This window comes from Rattus norvegicus, chromosome 6, assembly GCF_036323735.1.
Source record: "Rattus norvegicus strain BN/NHsdMcwi chromosome 6, GRCr8, whole genome shotgun sequence".
Classification (NCBI taxonomy): Eukaryota; Metazoa; Chordata; class Mammalia; order Rodentia; family Muridae; genus Rattus; species Rattus norvegicus.
Genome location: NC_086024.1, coordinates 46,065,778 through 46,080,586, shown reverse-complemented (window position 1 = coordinate 46,080,586; position 14,809 = coordinate 46,065,778).

Sequence of the window (14,809 nt, the reverse complement as noted above, 5' to 3'; positions counted from 1 at the left end):
TACTAGGGGAAAACATCAGGATTGAAGGCTTCTGGCTAAAAGGACTTAACAGGACTCTTGTGAAGGCAGTTGGGCAGGCAGATGAGATCAGACGTCCTCTGGGGAGCATGGAGGAGGACCTGATCAGGTAAGTTCAGTTAATCAGATATGGAGCGTGTGCCTAGGGTGATCTGACTGTACAGGACTATTTGTCCTACTTGTTTGGTTTTGAGACAAGATTGTACTCCATAGCACAGGGTAGTCACTATGTAGCTCAGGTGACTTTGAACTCAAGGCAATCCTCCTGCCTTAGCCTCCCAGCTGCTGGGTAGGAGCCACCATGCCTGGTTTCCACAAGATTCTTGCTAAAGCTTCCAGACCATTTTAATATGAAGTAGGAATCCGAAACAAAGAAATTGGGAAAGAGATGGGGAGGGCTTGGTTGGCCTGAGAATCCCAGTCCTGTCTCCCGTTACTTCTCCTCTAAAAACCTGTTCATTTGTTCTTCTGAATAGAAGCCTTTCCTACATTAGGCAATATAAACCCATGTCTTACTCTTCACCAAGCCTCTCCATTGGATTCTCTCCTGTTCCTCTGTCCTCCATTGAATTTGCAAACTGAACCCAAGCAGGAAGAGACCAAAAAAAAAAAAAAAAAAAAAAAAAAAATCCTTCCTCCCTACAAGGTTGCCATGAGAGCCGCCTGCAAGAAAGCCCTAGAGACACTCCCTTGGGGCAATCAGACGTTTGGCCTAAGGGCTTATTAAATGCTCCTAGGCAGCCAGCCGCCTGGCTGTGTGTGGGAAAGAAATCAAAGGAGCCACCATCAGCTTCAATTTGGAGAATGGGGATAGGCAGGTCATAAATATTCACCAGGAGGAAACCACAGCCTGAGACACTGCCAGCACTGGTCCCAGTGTCACTGCTCCACTTCCAATAACACAGGCATAGGACAACAAGGCAAAGATGTCTTCACTACCATGGGCACCTGGCTGGGGACTGTGGCAGTCTCCGTTTGTAGAATGCTGAAGACGACTTGGGTCCACCTCATGTGCACACTGACAGCATGCCGCCTGCCTTCCAGCTCTGTTCCATACCCTTCCTAGTATAGAAACCAACAGGCGGCCATGATCACAGTCAAGGGCTTGGTTGGGAGGAGGTGTCCATGAGCTCCTTGTACCCTGCAGGCCCCAAAACAGGTTCACAACACCGTCTACACTCATGGCAAGGGTGACCGTCCAGATGTCCCCTAGTCAGCCTATTCCACACTGAAGATATCCCCTGATTCCTATAGTTGGCTTTTTCCTCTTCCCCATCATTCATTAATTTTAAGTTCGGGCCTTTAAGTACTTATCATGGGGCCTGACCCAGGGATACCTAAGGCAAGATGACACTGTTAGTCTATGTACTCAGGAAGCAGAGGCAGGCAGATCTCTGTGAGTTTAAGACTAGCCTGGTTTACATAGCAAGTCTCAGAGCAGCCATGAATACATGGTGAGACCTTGTCTCAAAGGAGGAAGAGGAGAGAAGATACAGCTGGTGACAGTGACGTAGTAATGCTATAAAGCCACACCTCACAAAAGAGAACAGCAGGTGGCCTGGGGAGGAGACAGAAGAGGTGATGCCCGGGTATGGCTGTGACCCAAAAGGTCTGTGACAGGTCTTAGAATAGTAAAAATTGCCGTTCAGACCTGTAAAAATAGCTTAGTCAATATCCCTCACCACACCCAAGGCTGCACCTGATAACCAGAACCCAGTGACGTCACTCAAGATAACCAGACTCAGGACTAGAACCCCACCGCCCACTGGACAGTGTATAAGCAGAGACCAAGAGCAATGCTCCCCTCTGCCCCGAGGCTAGAGACTCTCCCCTCAAACTGGAGGCTTCTGTTAGAGACTGGACCTGACCTTCGGCTGAGCTAAGCCACACAGGTGAGCAGTCTTGGTGAGATGGCTGAGAACCGTAGTTAGGAATTTGGAGTGTGAACTTCGTGTGATGACCCTTAGCATAATAAAGTATAACTTTTGTTAGACTCACCATGAGTACTCATGTTCTTGCTCACAACAGATCTCTCTTGGGGGGACTTGGAGGCACTGTATAGCTCAGGCTGACCTAAATCTGCTATATAACTGAGGTTGGCCTGGTTCCATTCCCCAAATGCTGGGGTTACAGGTATGTGCCACCATGGACGTTATGACAGATCTCCTGACAGGTGTCACATGCTGGTATAAAACGTTGTTCATGTCACCTCCAGCAAGTCGAGACCTGCTGATTCAGGTGTCATTCTGGATAAGGTCTCTTGTGGAGTCTTGAAACCCAGTTGCATTGACGCTATGAATCAAGGTCATGAAATCAAGTGACAGTGTAGGAGTATTCCCTTGGCGGTGTCTTCAGGGCAGGAGTCAGGGTGAACAGGACTTCCTGTCAGCTGGTTGGCCTCAGCCCCTAGAGGCCTCGGTGTCCATTCTACCAGTCGGTGTCTCAGTGACTCTCTGGAGTAGTGTGAAAGAATCAAGGCACGCCAACAGGCTTGAGGTTTGCAGGGAGTGACCAGCGGCTGGATCATCCCTGGTCCCATTCAGAGGGGTGAGGCCCTGCAAAGATACCCTTGGCTTTTCCAGGAGGGCATCAGCGCACTGGATGTGGGAGATAGGGAACAGAGTTGTATGTACACAGCAGGGACCAGGGGGGCCACTCCTCATACAAGCCACTGTCCAGCCTGACAGCCCAGCTCACTGGATTTAACTCCCTGCTCAACTCTGGAAAGCCCAGTTAATTCGGGAGAGTCATTTTAATCAATTAGATGAAGTGTAAAATAACCATTCAGCTCTGCTCAGGAAATGGGGCTTGTTGTCTCCAAGGCTTTATTGGAAAGGCTTTAAGACAGAACCATGCGCTTCTCTAAGGTGGGCCAAGAGAGGGAGGCTGCAGCCTCAGAGAGCTCTGTCTGCTTCAGCCACTCCTGCCACACTCGGGGCAAAAGAACTTTCCAGAGCCCCCTTGAGGACCCCCAGAAAGTTGCTACCAACTGTGGCTGAAAAACCCATTACCCCAGGCCACTCAGCCTCCCCCAAATCTTCTCCCCGCCTCCCTCAGGGTGGGTTTCCAGTAAGGGCTTCCTTTCCTGGCATCCAAAGCAGCTTCCTTCTTGCCCCTCTGCACAGAGTGACGATCTGAGAAACTACACCAAGTCCTAACACACAGTGGGCTCACAGGACACAAGTAGCAATACCTCTTTCCAAATCCCAGAGCTCAGCCAGAGAACCATGCTCACCTTTTCCAGAATAGCTCTTGAGAATTTGGAGGCAGCATCCAGTCTCCCTGGAGAAGGGTCACTCCCAATTGCTCCAGAAGTCCTCTGCTGTCCTGCTCTTCACCCCCCACCCATGTCCGCCCAGCAGAGGGTCCCATCAGCAATGATGCTCAACACCTGCAGATACAGGACAGGCAGAGCGACGATACATTATTTTGCATAGATTTCAAGTTATTGGTTCTCCCCTCTGCATTGAACCTGAATGGCTGGATGGAGCCTGAGAGATGGCTGGTCTTGAGTTATATACATGGCTCCTGAAACATACTCATCCTCTATCACTTTGATTTGTCCCTTCCCCACCCACCCCCCATAAAAAAGCCATCAGGCTTGAGCAACTAGTCACAGGTCCAGGACTACAGAAGCCCCCATGTGGAACTCTTGGACCCTCCCCCACATTCTAGAAATTCCACCACATAGAACTCAGTGAGAGAGCCCTCCACAATAGGGGATTTCCTTGCCTGAGCACTGTAACCCTGCAAATGATGACATTAAGGTAGTCAAGAACCAACAGTGGCCATCCCCCTGTGGGCAGAGCTTGCAACCTGTTTCAGGAGCCATGGGATCCTACCATAGAGCACACTGAGGAGGCTTCCTCCCTGTTGCCATTGGTGATGGGGTGCAGCCTGTTCCTCTGTGCTGTCCGAAAAGACTGAACATGACTTGGCTTCCCAACCAGTGGCCAGCTGGACACAGAAGTGGCTGGCAGGGGCGGGAGTGGGGGCTTCTATTGGGGGATCTCCCATGGAGCTCTGTCTCCTCAGACGCAAAAAGGGCTGTGTGCTTTTGTTCTTTTTTTTTTCTTTGTGATTTTTGACACAAATCAGAGTCACCTGAAAAGAGGGACCCTCAAATGAGGAATTGCCTCCATTAGATTGGCCTGTGGACATTTCTGATGATTAATGTAGAGGGGCCCCACCCCCACCCACTCCTAGGCAGGAAGCCCTGGGCTGTTTTAAGAAAGCGAGCAGAGGAAACCATAGGGAGCAAGCAAGCCAGTAGCCGTCATCCCTTCACGGTTCCTGCCTTGAGTTTATGCACTGACCTTCCCTGAACAGATTGTAGATTAATAAGATAAACAGACCCTTTCCTCCCCAATTGGTTCAGTGTTTTATCACAGCAACAGAAAAGCAAACTAGGATAGTTTGTCTCCAAGCCTACGTTTTCTGGCCCCACTCACAGCAGCCCACACCCTATGTTCATAAGCAGCCCTCAGGGTTCTTCATCCACAAACATCTCAACCATCTAACTGGGAGGGACGGGGAGGTGGGTTAACCAAAACTAAGTCTATGTGGAAAACCCTAATGGAAACCCACTGCCTTGCAAGTTCATTTTGAAAACATAATTTTAAAAAAGCTTGAACACAGGTACTATGCATGGGTGGACAATGTTTTCCCCAGAAGACATGGGTCATTAAACAAAGAATCAGTGCCAAGTGTGGGCTGCCTTCCTATGAGTTATTGGTCAGGGAAGCCCCCGGAGGCCCCAAAATAACACAAGCTATTGCCTACCAGAACTAGATGGTAAGGCCCTATTGCAAAAGACAACACATATTGCTGCAGAACATGGAGAAAGCAAGCTAGGAACTGCCCTGAAAACTTCCTCCCCAGAGGAAGGGCTGGGTTTCATGTGCCCCAAGGTTCATGTAGGCCCCTGGAGAGGAAAAGACATCACTGGTGTTACCCAGTTGTAGGCTTCATATGATACACACACACACACACACACACACACACACACACACACATTTATATATAAACTAAATAGCTTTTTTTTTTTTTTTTTGGTTCTTTTTTTTTTTCGGAGCTGGGGACCGAACCCAGGGCCTTGCGCTTCCTAGGTAAGCGCTCTACCACTGAGCTAAATCCCCAGCCCCTCCCTATCTATTTCTAATTAGGAAAATGTCTTTCAGCCAGACCTTATGGAGGCATTTTCTCATCTCAGGTTCCTTCCTCTCTGACGACTCTAGCTGTGTCAAGTTGGCATAAAACCAGCCAGCCGAGAAGACCCCTTGCAAACTCGACACACAACGCATCGTTAAACCATAACCTTTTCTTTTGTGCTCTTCCCTAAGACGACACTTTAATATCAACATTATAATATAAACATATCAAGCTTTAAAAGTTCCAATCTTTAAAGAGTCAGTCTCTTTAAAACCCAAAGCCCTTTAAAATTACAAGTCTCTTAACCGCGGGCTCCTCTAAAATCAAAAATAAATTAAATGCTCTCTTTCTTCAAGAGGGAAGAACCAGGGCACAGTCATACTCTGAACAAAGCAAAACCAATTTCCAATGGTGTGAATAACTGAGCCCAATTATCTGAGATTCGCTCATGATTTTCTGGGCTCCTCCAAAGGGCGTGGGTCACTCCTCCAGCTCTGCCCTCTGTAGCACACTACAGCTTGTCTTCTAGGCTCAGGTCAGCTCTACTCCAGCCCCAGCTGCTGTGCTTGGTGGTCCTCCCACAGTACTGCCGTCTCCAAAATGTTGGGGTTCCTTGCTTTACAGGCTGCACTTTCACTAATGGCCTCTGTCTCGGGCAGGGTTTCTATTGTGTGATGAGACACTGTGACCACAAAGCAGGCTAGGGGGGAAAGGGCTTATTCACCTTACTCTTCCAGATCATCATGGGAGGAAGTCAGGACAGGAACTCAAGCAGGGCTGAAACCTGGAGACAGGAGCTGATGCAGAGGCCATGGAAGTTGCTGCTAACTGGCTTGCTTCTCCTGGTTTGCTCAACCTCCTCTTTTTTAAATAGAACCCGGGACCACCAGCCCAGGGAAGGCACCCCCTACAATGAGCTGGGGCCTTCCTCATCAATCACTAGTTAAGAAAACGCCCTACTGCTGGATCTTTTTTTTTTTTTTCCTTTTCTTTTTTTCCGGAGCCGGGGACTGAACCCAGGGCCTTGCGCTTGCTAGGCAAGTGCTCTACCACTGAGCTAAATCCCCAACCCCCCCTACTGCTGGATCTTATGAAGGCATTTTCTCAATTGAGGTTTCCCTCCTTTCAGATAACTTTAACTTGTGTCAAGTTGACGTAAAACTATCAGCCATCACACGATCAAAGAATAAACACAAATATTCAGAGAATAAAAAATAACTACCTAACCTGGGGCTTATGAGGTGGATACACTATTAGAGTATTTGCCTAGCCTTCACGAAGCCCGTAATTCCCAGTACTGCATAAACTGGGCGTGGTGGTACGTTCCCAGTGATCCTGGCACTCAGGACTTAAGAGGCAGAAGATTATGAATTTAACAGGTAAGAATAGTTGAACAGTGAATTTGAGGCAAGCCTGGGCTACATGAGCTCCAGACAAACAGTCCCCCAACTATTTAACTAGCACGACTCAAACATAGACCAATCAGACAGACACCAGCATGTCCCTTGCTGGAGGACACTGACTGACCAAGCCCTGATGTTCTCGTTCCAGCCACATGGAAGGCGTCATCCCGTGCCAGCTTATCTGGATTTTACAGTGGGAGCCTGAGTCATCCAACGATGGCAACAGCGGTCATGTTAAAACTCACAGAGCGTGAGCCAAAGGCCAGACCTTTTGAGTCCTCTCCATATATGGAGTCTAATCTGAAAACCACAGCCAGGAAGTATGATTCTCACAGCCTGCGGGTAGACATGTGTACCTTACGCCACAGCCTTGTCCTAACAGACAGAGCTAGCCACGTCCCTTTAAGATGAGTAAAATGTACATCAGTACGAACTTCTCAGTCTGTATAATGTTTCTGGTATGTATGTTTTCAGGACTGACCACTTAGTACTGGATAACCAGTTGCATGCTCTTTCCTGGGGAAGACGGTTTCTCCTGGTCAGATTATAATCTCAAAAACTAAAAAAATAGTTTAAAAATAAAATAAAATGAATAAAACCAATTGTATAAACCTTTTAAAGCGGGTAGCCATATTCTCTCTAGGAATTTCTATCTACAATAGACATAGAGTGGGCTGGAGAGATGGTTTAATGGTTAAGGCCATCTGCTGTCCTTCAGGAGGCCCGGAGTTTGGTTCCCAGCACCCACATGGCACCTCACAACACCTGTAACTCCAGTTCTAGGGGTTTGACACCCCCTGCTGGTCTCTGTGGGAACTGGGAACTTACGTGGTATATAGATATACATACAGGCAAAACATCCACACACATAAATAAATATAAAACCAGACACACGGGTCTGGGAAGATGGCTCAGTGGGTAAGAAAGACTGCTGTGTAAATGTGAGGTCATGAGTTCGAGTCTCTAGTCCTACATAAAAGCTGGACACAGTAGCATGAGCACCTGTAATTCCTGTGCTCATACAGGGAGATGGAGGAGAGCCTGAGATCGAGACAACAGCAAAAGGAACTGTTTCAAAGTACAAGGTAAGGACCAATACCTGAGGTTGCTCTCTGACACACATACACGCTGTGTCACATGCATGGTCATATTCACACACACGATAAAATATAACCACACACACACACACACACACACACACACACACACACACGCCCTCACACGCCCATGCATGTACTTCATTGACTGGGAGCTGAATGTATAGACCTCAGTTTCCTTATGCTATAGGAAGGACAAACATTTGTCACCTACTTGGTGCCAGATGGAGCCCTGAATCAAGGGAGGAAGCCAGTCCAGAAGCTGCACACTCAACCTCCCCAAGATTCAAATACCCAGCTCTTGGACTTGGAAGCCCCAAGAGTCACAGGAACTAGTAATGTTTTGCCCTGGTCCAGGCACATCGTGGGAGGTAGGGAGAAGAGCAGTTGGCTTGCACGGCCGCTGGGCACTGGAGGGCCAGGCTTACAGCTGCTGTGGATCGTTTGCTGCAGGCCCTGTTGGCACCATCTGCCCTGGCCTTGCGCCTAACGCTGCCTGGGATGAATGCGCTCCATCTGGTCTGTTTTTTGGGGTCGTGTGTGTGTGTGTGTGTGTGTGTGTGTGTGTGTGTGTGTGTGTGTGTGTTGCAAACTGGGACTTAGGCAAACAGAGACTCCAGGGGTATTTTAGTGTCCCAAGACCACTGGCATCCAACCCTGACTGGGCTAATCGCCCCTCTTTCTGACTGACCTTGGCTCCCATGCCTGTAGCCCCACCCATCTTAGATGTGGGTGCTAACCCAGTCTCAGGAGAAGATACCCACCTCCCTCTCGCTCAATGCTGCCCTTTGCTTCCTCCAGGGACAGGCTGACATTCACCATGGTGAGCTCTTGTCCCTTCTCCACACAGCCCAGAGCTAATTGTCCTGATTCCCTTCCAAGAGCAGCTTCTCTGAATTGCCTTTGCAGGCACAATTAGGCAGGTTCAGCTTGACTTTCACACTCCAGCTCTGAAAAAAAATCAAATCAGCCAGGAAGCGGTGCCTCTCGGAAGTTCTCTGAGAGCCCCTTTGTGCGGTGAACAAAGCACACGCATAATTACCTGCTTAGCTGATGAGCTCAGGACAGGGCCTGCTCACAGGAGAATGGGGCCCAGCACCCCACTCCAGCCAGACCCCAGCCCTCCCTTCATTAGCAGAAGCTATTTTTAGAACAGCCAGCCAGGCAGAGACCAAACCATCTCATGGGATGTGTGTCATGGCACCATCCCAGAGTCCCCTCTCCACAACACCCAGATAGGAACTGATGGTGGAGAGAAGCAGCAGGTCCAGTGGCCCGGAGAGGGGGATGCCTTGGCTAAACGTTCGGGCTCAACCTGCCTGCAATCTAAGTCTCTCTGAATGTGCCCCTTGCCTTGTATAATGGTGCAACTTATATGCCTCGTTTTCCCAATCAGGAGAAAGTAGGAACTTCTAGCCAGTCTAAGAGGACAGCTTCCGTGCTAAATTGCTGGGTACGCCCCGTCTGGAGGCTGCAGACAAGGAAGGCTGTAGTTTGGGTAGAGACAGTGAAGTAACACTTGCAAACACAAAGACCAGAATTTGAGCCCTAGAATGTTACAGGGCTGGAAAGGGGACTGGGGGGCGTGGGGCGTGGAGGGGAGGCAAAAACTACAAAGGGGGATGAAGAGATGGCTCAGCCTTTAGGAGCACCGGTTGCTCTTCCAGAGGATCGGATCTTGATTCCCTCTTGCGCTCTCAACTGTCTGTATGTCCACTTGGAGGGGATTCAACGACCTCTTCCGGCCACTGCAGGTAATGCATGCATGTGGTGCGCAGACGGATGCAAGCCAAGTGTCCTTATGCGTAAAAAATTAATAAATCTGGTTTGGGTTTTTGTTGTTGTTGTCATCGTCGTCGTCGTCGTCATCGTCGTTTTGTTTCTTTTTTTAGCCAGTAAGGGAGACTGCACTGATGGCTCCATGGCTAAGATTTGCGGTTCAGAACTCCGCATCCAGGTAAAACATGGCCTCACACATCCTGATAACCCTCAGCGTGGTGGAGGGCAGAGAGCAGAGGGTCTGTGGGGCTGGTTAGCTACCTGCCTAGCTTAGGTTCATTGAGAGACCCTGCTTCAAAGGCATAAAGTTATCACTGTAAGTGACAGCTTTGGGTTTTCATGTGTTTTCCAGTCCAAAGTTCCAAACAATTCCACACACACACACCCAGCCCCAAACAATGCGGTTGGATCTGTCATAGCCAAACCTCACTCTTGCTACAGAATTCTGCTCTAGTTTGCTTTCTATTGCAGTGATAAATGCCATGACCAAAAGCACCTCGGGTGGAAGGGTTTATTTCTTCTTACAGTTTATAATCCAGTAGGGGGTTGAGAGTAGGAGGCTGAGCCCTTGAAGGACCTCTGCTCACTGGCTTACTCCTCTTGTTTTACTCAGCTTGCATTTTTATTACCCAGCACCACCTTTTTTGGAATGGTACCACACACAGTGGGTTGGGTCCTCCCATACCAATCATTAACCACAGACACACACACTGGCCAATCTGATGAAGACATTTTCTCAGTTGAGGTTCCCTCTTTCCCAGTGACCACAACTTGTGTCCGGTTGGCAGGAAACCAACCAGCACAATGAGTATGATGAGGAGATAGTGAATGGAGGATGGGAGAGATGTCTAGGAACCTCAGTCTGTTGATCCCATAACTGGTTGTGTGGAATAGAATCAACTAAAGGCAGACACTAGAGGACCCCAAGATCTTTAGCCCTGTGGTTCAGAGACTCACAGCCAACAGTGATTCCAGTACAAACAAGCCTGAAGGCAAGAGGAGGCTAGTGTCCATCTCAAGATAAGGGGCAAATTCTACACACACACACACACACACACACACACACACACACACACACACACACAAAACACACACCACACACACAACATACACACACACAACACACACACATACACAAAATACACCACACACACAAAACACATACACCACACCACACACACACAAAACACACACCATACACAAGACACACACAGCACACACATACACACAGCACACACAAAACACACATATACACAAAACACACACACATACACACCACACACAAAACACACACCACACACACAACATACACACACACATACACAAAACACACACCACACACACAAAACACATACACCACACCACACACACACACAAAACACACACCACACACAAGACACACACCACACAACACACACAAAACACACATACACACAAAACACACACACATACACAACACACACACAACACACACACACACACACACACACACACACACTCTCTCTCTCTCTCTCTCTCTCTCTCTCTCTACTTGTACCAGTGTATTGATTTGTCTTGTTTCAGTCCTCAGGAACTTGAGGCAGGAGAATTATCAGAAGTTTGAGGCACAGGCTGGCCATATAAGTACCGTGCCAGCTGGGGCTGCTTATGTACTCACTTAGTTACTCCATGAATAAGATCAATCTGGAGCCAGCTGGTGGCAGCACATGCCTTTAATCCCAACACTCAGGAGGCCAAGGCAGGCAGATCTCTGAGTTTGAGGTTAGCCTGGTCTATAGAGTGAGTTCCAGGGCAGTCAGAGCTACACAGGAAAAAACAAAACAAAACAAAACAAAAAAACCCTATCTCAAAAACACCACCACTACCACCACAAACAAAAACAACGATGACAAAACGACAAATTAAGAAGGAAAACACAGGTAACAGCCTCTTCTGTACAAATTAAGATGTGGATCTGAGGGTCCTTGCAGACCCTGCCCTGTCAGGAACTCATTAAATCTGTGTGGTTCCTCAGGGAGCCAGTCTACTGCTGCCTAGGAGAAAGGGGAGGGAAGTAGCCCCAAAGATAATGGCTGCATGCTAAGAAGCCCAGCTCACAGTAAAGGACCCCAGAATGAACCTGGAATTCTCACCTATACTGCAGGGGTCCCTGGCAGGCTCTTTCTCCTTCTGGAAGGAGGAAGAGGAGGAGGAGGAGGAGGAGGAGGAAAAAGAAGAGCAGGGAGGGAGGAGGAAAAGGAAGTGGAAAAAGAAGAGGAGGAAGAGCCTCCTAAAAGCCTCTTGGTCCTGCTCTCTTGCCTCTGGGATCCCAGAACCCTTGCTGTCCTGTACAGCACCCGGGGAGAGACACATTTCTAGTGGTTGCATGGCATCCTTTATGTTATAGATTGGCCTGCAGTTTACCTCCCCAAGTATGGCTTCTTGTGCCCTGACTCAAAAGCACTGGAGTACAAATAACTCAGGTGCAAGTTTGATGTATTGTGAACAAATCCCATGACTCTGGCCAGGCCTCTGTCTTCTACGGGAGCCGTTTGTCCTGAAAGATGAAGCCCTGAACAGCTCTGTGATGTCCTGGGGCAGATAAGGTTCCCAGAGACAGGACCTGACCTCAAGCTTTCAAGAGTAGGGCCTAGGGAACGCGAATGGTTGCCAGACCCATCTCCACAAGACCCTGCCCTCTTCTCTGCAGGGATGTGGTTGTGAGGAGAGGGTCAGGTACTGGAGGTGGGTGTGGGTGGATGATATGGGCAGAACCATGCAAAGAAAGCCTAGGTGGGCTCTGCCAATTAGCAGAGACAGCTACACTGAAACACATAAATCTCTGGACCCTACTAACAAATGTGGTGTGGGCCTAGGAAGGGGAGGGCCTGGGAAGCCAAGGCTGCAGGCAAAGAGACAGTGAAACAGAGGCCAAAGACGACCAACTGGAGATCCCTGGAAGTCCTACTGAGGTAGGGATGAGGGTTGGAGAAATCTGGAGAGGGACCAAGTCCTCTTGAAGTCTTCTTTCAAAGTGGAGTTGGCTCCTAGCCAACCAGCTACACCTTAAACATTAGGTGTTGCTGCCCCCTGGTGGCCATGACCAGGCTGCACAGCTAATAAGTTGTGTTTCCCAGAGCCGGATCCTGAGAGCCTGGCTTTGTCTCCTGTGCCTGTTGACTCATAAGGATGCTGAGGCTCACAGAAGCCCCAGACTTGCAGAAGGCAACATGGCAGCCAGAAGCCAGGGCCAGGATCCTGGTGTTTAAGACTCAGAAGCCCTGTCAAACTGCTGAGTTAAATGAGATAAACCACAAATGATGTTTCTTAATGGGTTCCAGGTAATATCTTAAAATTTACTTGCTAAATACGACCTCTCTGCCTAAATCAAGAGCTGAATATGCACAGCTGCCAAGGTGGGGTGGGAACTGGAGGGAACAGGCCACATCCCAGGGTTTGCATACCTAGTAGAGGCACACTCCTGCCAGATACCCTCAGCCTAGCTTCCTATGCCTCTCCCAGAGTGCGTGGGTTGTCAAGCATGGAGGCCCAGCAGGTTCCTTCCACCTTAGAAACCCTTTAGGTCAGCTGGGCTGCGGTGGTGCACCCCTTTAATACCAGCACTAGGGCAGTAGGGGCAGGTGGCAGTTTGAGGCCAGCCTGGTCTACATAAAATCCTTCTCTACCAACAGCAGCAATGTTTTAGGCGTGTGGCCAGGAATAGCCTAGTTAGTAGGTTTTCTACAGAAACTTGAGAAAACTTTGGCTTATAGACAGATCATAGATTATTTCTCTGCCGGTGAAATGTGCTAATTCAGGCCAGATTCTAGTATATTTGTTCCGGAGTTCACAGGCTCCAAGGACTGAGGCCAGGGGAATTCCATTTGGGGAGAGGAGGGCAGGGGGAAGAGAAAGAAAGTGTATGAGTGCAGAGAAGGGGGAGAGTGCAAGGGAGCAGGCCAAAATATCTGGATTATGTAGAGCAGAGCCTCTTGGGTAGCCCTGAGCTGTAAAGTTCAAGCTGTGACAGGGTATGCCAGGTAGGAACCTGGAGACCTTTGATATGTAAAATGTGTGCCTCAGTCCCTAGTTCTGGTCTGAAACCAAACAACCATCATGGAGGGAAGCCAGGTCAGGAGCTCTGTCAGGAAATGGGCAAGTCCTAGAGATAGCACTGGCTCACTCCTAGAGGTAGCTAGAGGCTCTGTGCCTGGTAAGAATAGGATCTGGGTCTGTCCGCTCCAGTCCCAACTCAGTCCAAGACAGTTCAGGGCCACAGGTGACCTGGGCTGCCCCCTACCTGCTGCTATTTGGCTAGGAAATGAACCAGAGGACAAAGTGTCAGGAGTTAGTGAGATGGTCCAGTGAGAAAGGGATTTGCCTTATAGGCATGAGATCCCAAGTCTGATCCCAGCACCCACATACAAACCAGGTGGCAGAGGCCAGTAATCCCAAACCTGGAGAGGTAGAAACAGGATCCCTAGGGCTTGTTGACCAGTCTAGTTAGTGAGCTCCAGGTTAGAGAGACCCTGAGTGGAGGTGGAGAGGGATCACTGGTGCTATAGGCTGCCTTCTTAGCTCCAGGTTCAATGAGTCCTTTCTCAGGAGACAACAGGACATATGACATTCTCCTCTGGCACTGTCCAGCCCTCTCCTGATACACATACATCACATAAAACTATACTAGCTAGAGCTTAGTAAATGTTAATTATGTTTAATGGATTTTAGTTATGCTGTAGCTAAATTTTTAACCTTTTTTTTTTTGGTTCTTTTTTTCGGAGCTGGGGACCGAACCCAGGGCCTTGCGCTTCCTAGGCAAGCGCTCTACCACTGAGCTAAATAAATCCCCAACCCCAATTTTTAACCTTCTAATAAGCTATCCAGAGATCAGAGGCTAGTCTCTGGCCTCCACACACATGGTAGCACCCATAAGCCAAAACTTTCAGAAAAGCTGAGTGTGGAATCTTAGCATTCACTTGTGACACTGAGGCAGAATTGAAGGCCAGGCAGGGGTTGGATCCCACTGCCTTCCTTAGCACTTGAGAACGAAGTCAAAACTGCCTCCCTGACCTGAGCATACCTGTCTTCCAGAACTTAACTCCAAAGCCTGAATGATAGGCAACCACTCTATCAGAGCAAGTAACTGCTTTTGCCAGCCAGCCAGGTTAAGAATGGTTTGTGGGCTGGAAAAATGGCTCAGTGGTTAAATGCACTGGCTACTCTTGTGGAGGACCTAGTTCCAGAAAATGTTCTCTTCTGGGCACCTCAGACAAAACCCACATGGTACATATACATATGTGGACACCATCACCAATTTGAGGGCAGTCTGATCTATAAAACAAATTCTAGGCCAGCATAGTGGGGCCCTACTTCAAAAAGGCA